The following is an 18,103-nucleotide window of genomic DNA, read 5'->3' as shown; positions in this document are numbered from 1 at the left end:
GGAATAAAAGGGAAAAGAGCAAAGTTTAAGGTGACTGTGGAGATTCAGGAGAAGGTCAATGCCACTTCCAAACCCTTGATCATCCTGTACCTGCGAGATCTAAGGAAAAAGAGTGCCACTTAGAAATGCCATGCTGCAGTTAGGAAGTGTAGCTAATGAGGCATGGGAACTTGGTGCACTAGAAAGAAGATTCCTAAACGTGTATAATGAAAGCATGTTGTAGAGAGTGGGGCTAGAGAAGAATGAGCTTTGGGGAGATTAGTTATGGGAGTCAAGGAATAAGAATCTAAGAAAGATAGGGTGATGAAATAACTTGTATTAGGGATCAAGACCAGAGATGAAAGGCATAAGTCGGGTTCATTTTCCCTGGGGGCTTTAAATGAAACGTTTACTGTAGTAGCATACCATGTATGGGATTAGAGGTGGCAAGGACTGAGACAGAAGCAGTGCTAAGAAGATTGGAGGAAAAGAGCATGATTGGGATAGCTTGGTTTTTAGTTTCCATAAATTAAAATATGATTAACTTATAGTTTAGAATTTATATAACTGACTCATATACAATTATAGTATTTGATCAAATGTGGGGCAGTTACAGATTTTTTTGTGTTGAATGACAATAGGAGAATTTGGGTGCTTTAAATTATAAAATGGAAAGAGACTTTATGAGACGGCATGTAGAGGTATGCACCTATACTTGACTCCATGCTGCTAATCAGTGAAAAGCTGCTTTCATGCAAGTTCATGAGTCCAGATAGAAGTTCAGTAAAAAGCTGATTAATACTGCGTTTCTTCTTTGGCTGCAATTTTAGTATTGTTTGGAAAAAGGCTCCCCTTTCTTACTGATCAGTCTGAAATGTCCTTGACAATAAGACCAAATATCTGTGGATTAAATTTAAAAAATAAAATTAAATTAAACTAATTGAAAAAACCAAACATATCTTAGTATATGCAACCTGGAGATTATGTTGATAATTTAGGCTTTTAAATATAGTAATTCCAAGTGGCATATTCTGCTTAACTATGAAAATTGGCTTTTATTAATATAAATATTTTAAATCTTTTCTCAAAGTTGAGTATTTTTTCTCATTCACTTATTTATTGAATTACACACACATGCACACACACACACACACACACACACACACTTACACACTCCCAGGACATTCCACCTTTTTTTTTTTTTTTAATTTGCAGCTGCTATCAAAGTACCCTATGTGAATGTGAAATGGACCTCGATTACATAAATGGATTTTAGTAATTTTAAAATATAAATTTTGACTTTGTGGCAATTGTCATAAAATGGGTAATGCAAAACATATGTGTATACATATACAAATATGTATATATATTTACTGAATATATATTGATTGAATATATAATATATTATATATATATACTGAATATATATATTCACTGAATCCCTGTCATGTGGCCAAGACTAGACTAGGTAATAGGTTTACATCTGTGAAGAAACACACAGTCCCTACATTCTCATCTTGTGTAGTTCAACTCAAACAGGCATGCAAACAACATCTAAAGAAAAGCACAAGATTAGATGAACAGGAGAAAATGTTTTCCAAGATGAGTAAAATACTAAAAAAATCCCAAATCTTTAATTTTTACTAAGATATTTGTAACTGAGTAAGTATAATAGTATATATGCCTGTAGACTTTTAAATTCTTAATGCATATTCAAAATGTTAATAGTTGCCATATTCTACTATATGCAAATCTTTTAATAACCTTAATGCTAAACCCAAAGATATTTCCTCTTCACTTCAATGCTAACATAAATTTTCTTTTTATCTCTAGACAGTGCTCACACTTTACTGTGTAACCATGTTTTATTCCCTTATTTTTTATTTCTATGGCTTTCTCACAGTCATGAATCAATAAATGATTGCATAAAAAGTCCATATTTCCTGACAGATGTGATTTTTACACTGGATAGAGGAGAGATAAACAGTATATACCAGGGGTGTAATTGCCAGAGTCAATTTAAAGGGGATGGGAGCTTTGGTCCCCACTCTATCTGTTATTATCACATTCAAAATATGGTAGCTAACAAAATGTATACTGATGTCAAACAAGCAAATCACTCCCAAGGCATTTCACTCTTTTTTATTTGCAACTGCTATCATTATATCCTATGTGAAATGGACCTTGCTTACATAAATGGATTTTAGTAATGTTAAAACATAAATTCTGACTTTGTGGCAATTGTCATAAAATGGGTAATGTGAAACATACTAAAGAATTTTTTAGAAGTGACAGGATACATGTCTTATCCTAATTTGCAGGTTTTTTAAAAATCAAAGTTGAAAGAATCGAAGGATAGATTATGAATAAATTCAAGTTTATAGTCTTTGTGTTCTTATGTCATAGAAGTCTATTATAAACTGAGAAGAACCCAGAAAACAAAATAAGCCTTGCTTGGCCCTGTGAACCTGTGTGTAGCTAAAGTATTTTTTAACTTGACTTATTGCTATTGGACTTCATTTTACATTTTTAGCTTTTCAAAAGACATTTGATTAAATAAAGGACTGGATACGTTATATATGTTAATGAGTGAGTGTTTCATCATTTCATTAAAAATACTACACTTCTACATTTTTAGACTATTATCCAAAGGTTACTCTAATAATAATCTCCATTTGTATTGCTGGTACTTCTGAGATAAACTTCTCATTTACCAGAAGACTGAATTTCCTGATTGAGAAGTTTGTAATGATAAGAAACTGAGAAGCATTCATTTCTTTTAAGTCTGTTGTCAACTATATTCTACAAAAGCAAATTACGCTTAAGCAATAATGTTCAAAATGGATTAAACAAATAAAAAACACCTGCCCATGAAGTAAGCCCAATGTATTTTCTATTTTCTTGTTGATCTGTTCAAAACTATTCTGTTATTTAGTTGATTCATAACAGAATGATGTCCAAAGTAACTGTAAACCTAGTAATTTTTTAAAAAGTGAAACCAGGAGAAGCACAAATTGGCAGAGTAGAGAAGGGGGCACTCCCTGCATGCTCTTTTGTTTGGAATTTGAAATGACAGGAATAGAGCTTTATAATGAGGTGAGTGAAGAAAAAGAAGACACGAGGAAAACATGTGACTCCAAAATGGCAGTGATGCTGTCACCACAAAGGGAGACACAACACAAAGGGAAAGGACAACACAGTAGACGAATCTGGCACACAAAATGTGCTCCATGTTACTCAATTCTAAGTGAGAAATTAAGGTGGAGATCTAGCCAGAGGAGTTTGTGCCTAATCTTGTTCATATTGGATCTAAGAGTCTTTAGCAAAACTTCCACTCCATCTCAGTGAGTGCTTACTATGTGACCTAAAGCCCACCTGGCAAGTCAGAATCCCAAAACACTTATAGAAAAGAGTGGGACCAGGGGGTTTCCAGGCAGAAGTACAAAGGAGAGTGTAATCTGATCTCCTTTTGAATTCTGTGGCTTAAACTATTACAGACATGATGAAAAGGACTGGGGAAATTAATCAGGTGGGTATGATTATATTCCAAGATGGAGATTTGGAAATCTGTATTTGGGTGGTAGGTGGGCTACAAGAAAACTGATGTGCACCATCCACTCTGCCCTATGAATAGAACTCTGGGGAGACACTAGAAATCCAGATATCCAGCTAAGGTTGACATCTAGTCAGCACTAGGGGTGCAAGGATTTAATCACTTTGGAGTGCATATCCTAAAGTTCCAAAATGTCTTTCAAACATTGACCCCATCATCCCCAAATAGATATCTACAAACTCCCCAAATAGATATCTGTACTACTTTCAACCAGGAAAAACAGTGATCTGAGATATCCAGACAAAATCCCAATAGAAGGCACTTGCAGTGGCACCCCTTGCACTTGTGTGCAGAGAAGCTGAGTCACCTCAACTAGCCCCACTTCCAATCTACTCCAGCAGGTGGAGAAGCAAAAGTCACAAAAGGGGATTGGTTCTAATACCTTCCCTCTAAGAAGCACACAGGCCAAGAAGTAAGGGACAGAAGGACAGTCTGGAGCAGGACACAAATACTCAACATCAACTATCTCAGTGGAAAAGATTTTTTTTGTTTTTGTTGTTCTGGTATATTTATTGCTGGGTTCAAGTATATATATATCCCTATGTTTCTGGGTTTTTAAAAAATTTTCCTATTTTATCATTTTTTTCCTTTTATTACCTTTTAATATTTTCTTCTGTTTTTGTACGTGGTAGTGACTTTTTTGTTTTATTCAGTTTTGTTTTTAACTTTTCATTCTTTTCAGTTTGTTTTTAGCTTCTGGGGTGGGAGTATTGTTCTGCTCTACTTGTTTGCTTGTTTTATAATTCTTTCTGTCCTCACCTCTCCCTCTAATAGCAAAATATCTTGCTCACTCTCTTCTACTGCATTACTTCTTCCTTCTTTAGGTTCTTCAGGCTTGCTTCCACTTTCTCTACTCTCAGCTTTGGAATATTCCCACCTTCCTCTTACATTTATATCCTAATATCTTTACTCTTTTTTTAAGAGAGAGAGAGAGAGAAAGAGAGAGAGAGAAAATTTTTAATATTTATTTTTTAGTTTTCGGTGGATACAACATCTTTATTTTATTTTTATGTAGTGAGGAGGATTGAACTCAGTGCATGCCAGACGAGCACTCTACTGCTTGAGCCACATCCCCAGCCCCTAATATTTTTACTTTTAATGGACTATGATTTTATTTTGTTTTGTTTTTGTGGTGCTGGGGATTGAACCCAGGGTCTTGTGCATGCAAATCAAGCACTCTACCAACTGAGATATATCCCCAACTATATCCCCAGCGCTGGACCATGCTATTAAAATCTTTTTAAAATATTTAGTCTATCCCTTTAGAGAATGGAATAAGTTTTTCAGAGGAAGCCACACCACTATAGCAGCTCCCCAAGAGTGAATCAAAACAGAAGTTCAGCACTGGCAAATTGAATCTACAAAGCTGAGAAGAGCGAAAAATTCTTTGCTTGAAACAAGCAATCTAAGATCTGGATGAGAAGGCTGACTGATGTTGGTGGGGAAAGAGGAACTGAGACCATTTAAATTCAGACTGAATCGGTGAAACTTTAGTCATTTTTGTCCAAGCCTAGAAAGAGGTGGAGAACAGGCTGATAATACATTTTACTCTCCACCCTTCAGTATGTGGTCTGAGACTCCCAGAAAAAGCAGGGAGGGGTGTCAGAGCATTCCAGCCAAGATAGAAGGGAAATCCTGCAGTGAAAACTGCATGCAGACTCCCCTAAGAAGTTTGAACACTTAGGGTCCGAACTGAGAATACACTGCCCAATGACTTAAACCCCAGAAAGAAAAGTCTCTCAAAAATCTGACCAAGAAAAATGAATAAATGAATGGCTGGATGAATGAATGAATGAATGAGTGCACGAACAAATAGACTCTCAGAAAAAAATGGTTGAGGGAAGATAGCAAATATTAAATCCTCCACAGCCCAAAATCAAAGCAGTGGAAAAACAAGCTGACTAAAAAGCCAAATATATTTTTTAAAGTAATTTTTACTTTCCTTATAATCTAATTTCTCAACAAATTCAAAAATTACTCTAATTTATCACTCAGAATAGTGGACTGCAAGAGAATATTGTTAATAAGTTTTTTAAAAGCTTGATTAGTGTAACACATAATTCTGACTTGGCTGTAATTATTGGTGATTATCATCCCTTCTCAAGGTGTTGCTAGAGACTAGATATAGTGGTAAGTTCAAATTGAGAGAAAATATTGACAAACACATTTTCTCAATCCAGTATATACAGTAAAGAAAAAGTAGCTCCCTTAAAAGTCCTTTATTTATAAAAGTAGAGGAGATAATTATCCCAGAAGATGGGTAGAAATACTAACAATATGAAAAACCAAGGAAACAAGCCACCCCAAATATCTCACACCACAACTGACCCCACTGACATGACAGTGGAGGAAATATCAGAAAAATAATTTAGAAAATTAATAATTAAAATGTTCATTGAACAAAGAGAATATCTAACAAATAAACTAAGAGAGAATGTATAAAAGGTGAAAGGAAATTTCAACAAGAAAATAGAGATTTTGAAAAAGAACCAAACAGAAATCCTTGAAATGGAAATTCAATAAATGAGATTAAACATTCACTTAAAAGCATCACCAATAGATTAGACTGCTTTAAAGAAATAGTCTCTGGACTTGAAAATAAAGTATATAATTTTGAAAACGGACATTATTAAGATATATTGAGAACATGATTAGATCATTCAAATATTTGGGATAACTTTAAGATACCAAATCTAAAATTCACTGATGCACATAAAACACTGAAATACAAATTAAAGAAATGCATGCTTTTTTGATAAAATAATACCTAATAATTTTCCAAACCTGAGGAACAAGGTAGAAATTCAAATACAAGAGACATTTAGAACCCAAATAAACAAGATCAAAACATATGCACTCCAAGATGTATTATAATTAAAATAACTAATAAATAGAATAATGATAGAATCTCAAATTCTGAAAGAGAAAAAGAGCAGGTTACAAGTAAGCCAATTAGATTTTCACCTGACTTCTCAGACTAGTTCCTAAAAGTCAGAAGGGCTTGGAATTATAAAATATACCAAGCCATGAAAGAAAACAAGTGCCATCTTCACAGAAGAAAAGATAAACATGGTCAACAAATATATGAAAAATGTTCAACATCTCAAGCAATTAGAGAAATGTAAATTATACCTATGCTGAGATTTTATCTCACTCCAGTCATGATTGCAATTATTAAGAATACAAGTAATAATAAATGTTGGAAAGAATGTGGAGAAAAAGGTACACTCATATATTGCTGGTGGAACCGCAAAATGCACCCCCTCTGTAAAGCAGTATGGAGATTCGTCAGAAAACTGGAATAGAACCACCATTTTACCCAGTTATCCCTCTCTTTAATATATACCCAAAGGACTTAAAATCAACATACTATAGTGACACAGCCTCATCAAAATTTATAGCAGCTTAATTCACAATAGCTAAGCTATGAAACCAATCTAGACGCCCTTTAACAGATTATTGGGTAAAGAAAATGTAGTACATATACACAGTGGAATATTAGTCATAAAGAAGAATTAAATTATGGCATTTGCTGGTATATGCATGGATCTGGAGACCATAATGCCAAGTGAAATAAGTCAATCCCAAAAAACCAAAGGCCAAATATTTTCTTTAATATGCAGATGCTAACACACAATAAGGTGGGGAGGGGACAGAAGTTCATTAGATTAGACAAAGGGGAATGCAGGTAAAGGAGGGATAATGGGAATCAGAAAGATAGTAGGATAAATTGAACGTAACTTTCCTATGTTCATATATGTATACATGATCAGTGAAACTCAACATCATGTACAACCACATGAATGGGATCCTTATTAGAATGTTTTTACTCCATGTATGATTAATATATCAAAATATACTCTATTGTATATCTAAAAACAACAAACTAATAAAAAAACACATGTGCCAAAAAGATTACTATAAACTATCCTTAAAAATTGGAGCTAAAAAAAAACTTTCATGACCAGCAGAAACGAAAAGAAGACATAACCACTAAGCCTGTACTACAAAACATACTCAATGAAATGTTTCATGCAGAAGAAGTAAAACATAATATCAGAATCAGCATATGGATGAATCTCAGTATCTGAATTAAGTATTAGAAATAAATTGAAATGGCAGGAAATAAAAATCATCTCTATAAAAATAACAAATATAAATGTTTGAACTTCTCTAGTCAAAAGGCATATAGATTGGCAAAATGGACTAAACACCAAGGCTGAACCATGGCATTTAAAAGAGAAACACCTTACAAACAAAGATCCATGGGCTGGAAGACTGGAGAAAGGTATATCATGCATGTGGAGAACTGAAAGCAAGCAAAGGTAGGAACTAAGTACCAACTAAGTAGACATCAAGCCAAAAATAATCAAAAGAGACAAAGAAGGTCACTTAATACTGGTTAAGGGAATCATCCAACAAGATATAATGATTATAAATATTTATGTCCCAAACATTAGTGCACCCCACATACATTAAAAAAAATCAAGTAGACACCAATACAATAATACGGTGTGATTTCATTATATCTCTCTCACCAAATGATATGTCATCCAGATCTAAACTAGTAAAGACTCTTAAGAACTATACTATTAATCAATTATACCTAATAGACATGTCTAGAGTATTTCATCCATCAACAACAAAATTCACTCTCTTCTTAGTGAAACATGGAACCTTCTCCAAAATAGGCAATAAAGAGCTCTGAACACAAATCAGGTCTTCGTTTATGAGAGCATGTAAATGGTCTAAACTATCAAACCAAATAATATAGGTTTTTAGAATGTATTAAAAAACAAGATCCAACCATATATTGATTACAAAAGACTCTCCTAAACAAAGACATTCGCAGGCTGAAAGTGAAAGGATAGAAAAAGATATACTGTACAAGTACAGACTGAAAGGAAGCAGGAACAGCCATTCTCATTTCAGACAAGGTAGATTTCAGGCTAAAACTAATCAGAAGATGCAAACAAGGTAACTTTACACCACTTAAAGAAATCATCAACAATATGATATAATGATTGTAAATAAGCAAAATAGAGAGCATGTCTTGCATCCTCTCAGATCACAATGGAATGAAATTAGAAATAAACAAGATAAAAAAGAGAAACCATTTTAGCAAATGGAGAATGAATAATAACCTTCAAATGAAAAAGGGTCAGAGAATAAGCCAGGGGAGAAATAAAAAAAAAAAAAAATTCTTAGAAACAAATCAGAAAAGAGATACAACATATCAAATTCTCTGGGACAGTATGAAGGCTGTTCTAAGAGTAACCTTGAGTTCCTACATTTAAAAAAAGAAGATCCCAAGTAAATAATCTAATGTTAAACATACAAGCCTTAGAAAAAGAAGAACAAACTAATTCCAAAATCAGTAGAAGACAAGAAGTAATTAAAATCAAAGCCAAAATTAATGAAATTGAAAAAATAAAAGACAATAAATCAATGCATCAAAGAGTTGGCTCTTTGAAAAAGATAGAGAAAATTGATAAACCCTTAACTAAACTAACAAAGACACATAGAAAGAGGGAGAGAGAGAGCACCCAAATAAACAAAATTAGAGATGACAAAGAAGATATCTCCACAGACACATATAAGATACAGAGGGTTAGAAATTATTTTGAAAATTCATACTCCAATAAACTGGAAAATCCAGAGATACTGACAAATTTCTAGATATAAATGATCTATCCAGACTAAACAAGGATGATATAGAAAATCTAAACAGACAAATATCAAGCCATGAGATTAGAGTGAGAATTTTAAAATCTTCCAATAAAGAAAACCCCAGGATCAGATGGATTCTCAGTCAATTTTTATCAGATATTTAAGAAAAACTAACACCAAACCTCCTATTATTCTACAGCTTTCTTAGCAAGACCTCTAAAGCTCAAGAAATAAAACCAAGATATCAATACATGGAATGGCCTCAAATTTAAAAACTTTTGCACAGAAAAGGAAATTGTTAACAGCATGAATAGAAAGCCTGCATAATGGAAGAAAATGTTTGCCAGTTACTCCTCCAATGAAGGATTGATATCCAGAATATATAAAGAACTCAAGTAACTCACCACAAACATAACAAATAACCTAATCAATAAATGAGCAAGAAGCTGCTGTTGCCACCCAGGTAGCTGCACCATGACCTCAGACTTGTTCCAACAATTTATTAAAACATGGTGGATTACTACAAAGACCTAAGCATGCAGAGACATGGCTCACCAGATGATATTAAAAAGGCATACCAGAAACTGGCTCTAAAGAAGCATCTAGAAGCTCTGAGAATAAAAAAGAAGCAGAGAGAAAATTCAAACAAGTAGCTGAAGCATATGAGGCATCATCAGATGCTTAAAAAAAATAGGACATCTATGACAACTTTGTCAAAGAAAGATTAGACTGTGGAGGAGGAGGTGCTCGTCATTTTGATGGTCCATGTGAGTTTGGCTTCACATTCCAGAACCTAGATGATGTCTTCAGGGAATTTTTTGGTGGAAAGGACCCACTTTAATTTGACTTATTTGAAGACCCTTCTGAAGACATTTTTGGGACCTGAAAAGGTTCCTGAGGAAGCAGAGACCAAGGTACAATTTGTTTTTCTCTGCTTTCAGTGGATTTCTATAATTTGGAAGTGATTTTTATTCATTTAATACAGGATTTACTTCATTTGGGTCACTAAGTCACAGTGGCATCACTTCATTCTCTTCTGCATCATTTGGCAGCAGCAGGATGGGCAATTTCAAATGTTTATCACCTTCTACCAAAATAGTTAAAAGCAGAAAAATCACTACTAAGAGAACTATTGAGAATGGTGAAGAGAAGTAGAAGTTGAAGAAGACAGCTAGTCAAAGTCCTTAACGATGTATAGTAAGGAACACTGCTACACTTGGAATCAAGTAATTCAATGCATGCATTTAACAGAAATGTTAAATCATAACAAGAACCATTTGAGGATTAACAGGAACAGTTTTTGAAGATTTAAGATGAACTCAACTTTCAGTATAATTGTACCTAACCTAAAGAATTTATGAACAGTTCATCATTTCCCCTATTTGTCATAGACCTTTGAGTTTATTATTGTTGGGACCACAAAATAGGACCATTGTATATGCCTTCAAAATTGTTTTAATCTCTGTATGCACTTTGCTCTTTTATTAAATGTAATCCAAGGTGAGACTTGACTTTTGAGTAAAGCTAAGATAAATTATATTCTAACAGTAGTGTGCATCTGCTTTCCACTGTGTTTGACATGTGAGTCAGGTAGTGTCAAACCAGCTGCGAAGTAAACATTGCCAGGATGAGTCATCTATAGAAATGATTTTTACTTTTTTCAATTATTTAACAATGAAAGACATTAATACATTAATGGTAAGGTATATATGGTTTACTATAAGTTTAAGGATGTTTCCTAGTTGTGCATGAATGCTGGCAAATTAGTATAAGTTTTGACAATTATTTAAATACATAATGTGGTTTAAAAGGTTTAAAAGAGTTGGTAAACTGAATCTTTGTCATTTGCTTAAAAAATAAAATTTATCAAAAAACAGGCAAGAAAACTAAACAGATATTTCTCAAAAGAAAAATATACAACTAACAAATATATGAAAAAGCATTCAACATCCCTAGCAATAGGAGAAATGCAAATTAAAACTACATTGATATTTCATTTCACTCCAATTAGAGTGGCAATTATCAAGAATATAAATAATAATAGTAATTGCTGGTGAAGATGTGAGGAAAGGAATACTCACATATCATTAGTGGAACTGCAAATTACTACAACTGCTCTGGAAAGCAATATGGAAATACCTCAGAAAACTAGAAATGGGACCACCATATGAATCAGCTATCTCGCTCTTTGGTATTTACCCGAAATAACTAAAATTTGAATATTACAATGATATAGGTGCATCAGTGTTTACAGAAGCAAAATTCACAATAGCCACATTATTGAATCAGTGTAGGTGCCCATCAACAGAAGAATGGATAAAAAAAGTTATATATATATATATATATATATATATATATATATATACACACACACACACACACACACACACACACACACACACACATATATCTCTATATACACATATAACTAATAAAACATAAATATACATGCACTAATAAAAACATTAAAAAATCAATCAATATAAAGTGAAAACAGTTATAGTCATTAGGTAAAGCAAGCTCCCTCTATTCTTTTATTGCAAACTGACTCTCTAAGGTGGATGGAATTCGTGATACAACATTTCTAATTTTATAGTAGCAAGTGACTATTAATTCAACTTTAATTTTTAAGACATTTATTGGCATTACATGTCTTCCATATAGACTTATTTTTATATGGTAAATTGATGCTTATGCTCAGGTTACTAACTTTTTTGCCATATAGGAAACTGGATGAAGCTAGAGTACTTATTTCAAGCTCAACACTTCATACAGTCTCTTCATAGTTTGCATATGTTTTAAATTCCAAGCTGAACTTCCATATAGAAAATAAAGATAATAATTACATAATAGACTCCATCACTATATAACACAGCCACAACAAACTCAAGTATTGCCATTTATTTATATATTCACTTTTGAGGCCCATTTAAAACATAATTAAATCATAAGTGTGGAATTTCATTCAATATTTCCATATTTTCATACTGACTTTGAGTAAAAGTCAATGCAAAACTGAATTGATTGGTCCAGATATAGTTTTGACACATGAATAATTTCTAAATATTATAACTGAATCCCTACTAAAGAAGTAATAGAATTGGAAATAGCTTGATTTTTTTAAATACAGAAATATCATTTTAACTAAGAAAATTGTTCCTTTTTTAACAGATGGAACTTTGTCAAGACATGGCACTCTTTTCCATTCAAAATACTCCATAGTCCATAAAGACCATAAAGCAACTTTTAGGTTAAAAGTCATATGTGCATTCAGCCACACTGTGAAGGTTTCCAGTAGAAAATGACAGGCAGCCACCTATATAGCCTACTGTATAAAAGTGGGCATAGCTCCTGTCTCCATGTGGGAGTGAAGGCAACATGAATATCAGTTTTCATTACTGATGAAATATCACTTGCTCCCTCATTTTGAAGACTACATAAAAATATAGTTTATAAACATATGAAAGAGTATTCATCTCTAGGCAATAAAAAGGCACACTCAGTCTGAGAGTAGAGTAAATATACTGTATCATTTCATATTCAGCATAATCCTGTGAGATATCTTGGTATCATTATGCCAATAAATAAGGTAACCAACTTCCCAAGAGTTAAATCATTTTTAGGATATACTGTACACTGGAATATAAATCCCTTCTCCTCACTAATTTTCCCATTGAGAGAAGCTTCCCAGTTTTACATATTCGCCAAAAAGGCATACAACAGCTGCTAGCTAGTGTTTTTGAAAGGTTCTCTCAGTGAGCTCCAAGGACCACAAAGGCAATGATCCTTAATTAAATGTCTAGGACCAAGGAGACTGTAAGAGTTGAAGATACAAGGATATAGCCAGCAATATGGATATATCAAGGAACTTTGGTACTGAACAAATCCTTGTTTTTTTTTTTAATTGATTTTATTTTTTTAAATACACAACAGTAGAATGCATTACAATTCTTATTACACATATAGAGCACAATTTTTCATATCTTTGTATAGAAAGTATGTTGACACCCATTGGTGTCTTCATACATGTACTTTGGATAATGATGTCCATCACATTCCACCATCCTTGCTAATCACCTTCTCCCTCCCATTCCCTCCCACTCCTCTTCCCTATCTACAATTCATCTATTCCTCCCATGCTCCCCCTCTCTACCCCACTATGAGTCAGCCTCCTTGTATCAGAGAAAACATTTGGCATTTGTTTTCGGGGGACTGGCTAACTTCACTTAGCATTATCTTCTGCAATGCCATCCATTTACCTGCAAATGCCATGATTTTATTCTCTTTTATTGCTAAGTAAAATTCCATTGTGTATATATGCCACATTTTAATCCATTCATCCACTGAAGGGCCTTTAGACTGGCTCCACAGTTTAGTTATTGTGAATTGTGCTGATATAAATATTGATGTGGCTGTGTAAATGGGATGGAATCAAACTAAAAAGTTTCTTCTCAGAAAAAGAAACAATTTATGAGGTGAACAGAAAGCCTACATCCTGGGAGCAAATTTTTACCCCTCACACATCAGACAGAGCACTAATCTCTAATGTATATAAAGAACTCAAAAAGCTAAATAACCCAAATAACCCATTCAACAAATGGGCCAAGGACCTGAACAGACACTTCTCAGGAAGAGGATACACAATCAACCAACAAATATATGAAAAAAATGCTCATCATCTCTAGGAATTAAAAAAATGCAAATGAAAACTTCTCTAAGGTATCATCTCACTCCAGTCAGAATGGCAGCTATTATGAAGATAAACAACAATAAGTGTTGGCAAGGATGTGGGGTAAGAGGCACATATATACCTTCTGGTGGGACTGCAAATTGGTGCAGCCAATATGGAAAGCAGTATGGAGATTCCTTGGAAATCTGGGAATGAAACCACCATATGACCCAGCTATCCCTCTCCTTGGGCTATACCCAAAGGACTTAAAATCCTTAGTCTTGACCAGAAATACTTCCTATTTATGGCAATAAGAAATGTTCCAAGTTTGTTAAGACTCACCAGATAAATTTTATGTAACAAAAGGATTAACAAGTAATGACTGAACACTCAGCACAGTCATATTTCTTTTCTTATAGAAAAGTGTGTATGCATATTATATTACATATACACTTCTTAGAAATGATCAGATCATTAGCAAGGACAATATCTCTCTTACTTGGTCCAGGGTTTTGTTTTTTTCATTTTTTTGCTTTGTGTTCTGTTCTGCACTGTTAATCTTCTTAGAGAATAAGCTGTTCTCATCCTATACAGAATTAATCAAAATACTGATTAATGATTACTATCATTCTTGTTAGCCTTTGCTTATGCACTTATTTAGCCTTTACATGTTGTGATGATCAACTGATTCCCGTAACGGTTAGCTTTCCCCAACACACAGAATACTAGTTGCCTACATGGCTCTAAACTTCATCTGCTCTTTTTGATTCTTAACTGCAAAAGTAGGGTGGGTTATACTCCTGTTTGCAAAGTAATTTTTTGATGATTATAAACCAAAAACAAGGAAACAAGAGTATAATAATGGCTATCATCTACTACTGTGGCAACTCTTTTTAATCACGTGCCTAATGTCACCTGGGTCTGAATACCATGCTCCTCAAAATTTGCCCCAGGAACAACCTGCATTAGCATCACCTAATTCAGGAGCTTGTCAAAAAGGTGAATTCTGAAACCAGTCCATGTCTTTTGAGTAGAATTCCATAGTTGTCCAGAAACTCTGCATGTTTAGTACAATTTCACAAATTATCTTAATACAAAATAAGCTCAATAAGAATGGTGAGGTAAGGTAACGTAAGATTCCAAATGAATAAAATCCATTCTCAAAAGGTATTCTTTCCTCTAGTCTGTTGGGGAGGAAAGGATCTTACTGGCAGAAGCTTGATACCTGGAGCACCTTAGTCCAGGCTAAATCTCAACTCAATGATATTGGATGAGAACAAATCGCTCAGCTTTTCTAGGCTTTAATTCTTAATTCAAACTGAACCACCACTAGAGTGGAGTTATACGTATTTAAAACAGAGCTCAGAATACATATATAGAAACTATAAAACTATAAATATGCACTTGCTGAGAAATCAGTACATGAATTTAAAAATGGGAACTTGTGATTCCAAAAATTATTACTCCTAATTATGTAAATAAGAGCATTGTAAATGATTATCATTTTTCTTTCAAGTCAGATCAGTCTTTTGAATTTTGGCAAAATGAATAAATGAGGTATTAAATTTTAAGAAACTTCCACACAGGGAAAATATAGATACTAATTTACTTGACATTTTTTTCATTACAAATTATTTCTGATATGTGATCATTTATAAAATATTATAGCATTTTATGATACAACTATGTATAGTTATAATAATCATATTATTTTTAAAAGCAAAAACATACCTTATATTTTAGTTGTGGAATAAAGTGAAATATGTGAAACAATTAGAAAGCTATCAAAAGCTAAACTGTAAGGATCTAATAGGTGGTTTTCAGGAGTGAAACTCTTAGAGCTTCTATGTTAGTCAATATAAAGTGTCAGCAGTAGTAAGACTTGCCTGCCTATGAAGAAAGAAAGATTTGAAGGACCGACAGTAAGGGAGGGCAGTGGAGATGGTAGGAAAGGCATGAGCCAAGACAGAGAGGCAAAATGATTTTGCACAGAGCATGGGCAGAGACTATCTGATAAAGTTGGAGCTCAGTGTGGGAAGCCTGCTTGTAAGTTACACTAGGGAAAGCAACACAGATTTGAACCTGCTGTGGTAGAAAATAGAACCACTGTTAGCTTAAGAACCTAGAAATGACAAGATTGAACTGATATTTTGGTGATTTTTAAAATACCAATGAAGTACAGCATTGATTGACTCTCAGACAATCAAGAAACAGGAATGACAGCATCTTTATAATCACCTTAGTATGTAAAATACTTGAGGAGAACAGGTAAATCAGACATCCTAAAGAAAAAAAATAACAGATATATTTTTGTGTTTTTAACATAGTATACAAAGTGAAAGAAGGAAAATTTTTTATAAAAAGCATTAGGAGTTATATTCAACTTCAAGTTTCCTAGTACTGCCATAACAAATAACATAAAAATGTGGCATGAAACAATAAAAATGTATCCTCCTTTCTATAAAGACCCTTGTGATTACAGTTTGCCCATTCCAGTAATACAGGATAATATCTCCAAATCAAGACCATTAATCACATAGAATGTCATTTTTGCCCTGCAAGAAGCATATTCATATAATCCAGATATTGCAATATGGGCATTTTAAGGTTGCCATTGTTCTCCCTACCCACCAGGGTTGAACAAAGGAAAATAATGACTGTCATTGAGTTCTATATGCCAAACATATATTATACAGTCCTAATCTCATACATCATGAAAATTTGTAAAAAGGGGAAGAGAAATATCCCCCAGTGTAAACTCAGTTTTCTTTGTTTGTTTTCAACTTCAGAAACCAACCTTTTACTGGAAAAGTCAGGGATTATGATTTGGGATTTCTTTTTGTCAAATGAACTATGAACATTGTTTAAATTTATTTGAAGTAACTATTACATACAGTTGGAAATAAAACACTCAAATGCAACAGAAGTATTAGGAATACAAACAAACAAATAAAAAGAACTGAAATTATTAAAGTAGATGGATAATTAAAAGGATTAAAAGAGAAAAATTGGTGGTTTTAGGTGAACTAGAGGAAGAAGGAAGGCCAAAGTGGAGAACCCAGAGAGTGAACAGTAGCAGGGGCAAAGAGAAGACTCTGCTGATAGACAGAGGTCAAGAGCAGGAAATGTTACCAACTGCAAGAGGGAACTGAAGGCAGGCCTTGGCTTTGGTGAGGAGATAGTAATCTTTGGATCATTAGTGTCTGGATTCAAAGTACTTGGATAACAACTTTAAGTTACTAGAGGAAAAGAGATGCCTACATTTTAAGTAGAACCTATGAATGTTTATCATTGAGTTATCATAGAAAAAACACTTCAGTATTTTCTTCTTGTTATATAAACATTTTATTTCCTTTCAAGAGTTTTCTTTTTTTTTTTTTTTTTTTTAATAATTACGTACCCAAATTCTGGGAACCTTTATGAGGTTCTGCAGTACAGTGTGCCTGGCTCACGCCCTTGCCTGTTCCCTCTCTCTCAAGCCCCTGCTGTTTTCCCCATGCTGATATGAATACCTCTAATCTGTACCAAATCTCTCCCTGGGAGTTTGGCTCTCCAGAATTAAAATATCTTTATATTTCTTTCTTCAGAAAGACTGCTATTCTATAGCACAACACTACTCTTCTGTGGTGCCCTCAATGTATTTGTATTTCTGCTAGTGAGAGAAATTGCACATGATTCTCCTCACAATTTGTTGTAATTACTAGTACTTGGGCCCCAAATTTCACCTGTTAAAAGCTAAGAAACCTCCCATGATCTACTAGAGTCACATATCAGATAAAATCTGAAAATATTATCATCAAATTACAAATGTAAATTAAAATATTAAATAATAAAAATTAGAATATATGAGTATGAACACTGGGGTGGCTTACTTAAGCATGCATGAAGAATTAATATTATTTAAAGCAAGTGTTTTGTGTTGTTTATATAAGATATCTACGTATGGACTGGGGATGTGGCTCAAGCGGTAGCGTACTCGCCTGGCATATGCGGGGCGCCGGGTTCGATCCTCAGCACCACATAAAAATAAAATAAAGATGTGTCCAACGAAAACTAAAAAATAAATATTAAAAAAATTCTTTCTCAAAAAAAAAGACATCTATGCATAGCTTATAGTATAGATGTATACACTTACATACATGTATATATACACTAATATACATATACATACA

At 33.6% G+C, this 18,103-nt stretch overlaps 1 pseudogene; it reads left to right on the top strand.

Annotated features, from left to right (window-relative positions):
- The first annotated feature begins 9,771 nt into the window (after positions 1-9,771).
- On the top strand, positions 9,772-10,566 carry LOC143401879 (dnaJ homolog subfamily B member 6 pseudogene; annotated as a pseudogene).
- The last annotated feature ends 7,537 nt before the right edge of the window (positions 10,567-18,103 follow it).

Source organism: Callospermophilus lateralis, chromosome 6 (genome assembly GCF_048772815.1).
Source record: "Callospermophilus lateralis isolate mCalLat2 chromosome 6, mCalLat2.hap1, whole genome shotgun sequence".
Classification (NCBI taxonomy): domain Eukaryota; kingdom Metazoa; phylum Chordata; class Mammalia; order Rodentia; family Sciuridae; genus Callospermophilus; species Callospermophilus lateralis.
Note: the sequence above shows the minus strand (reverse complement) of the source record. Positions and strands in the feature narration are given on the sequence as shown.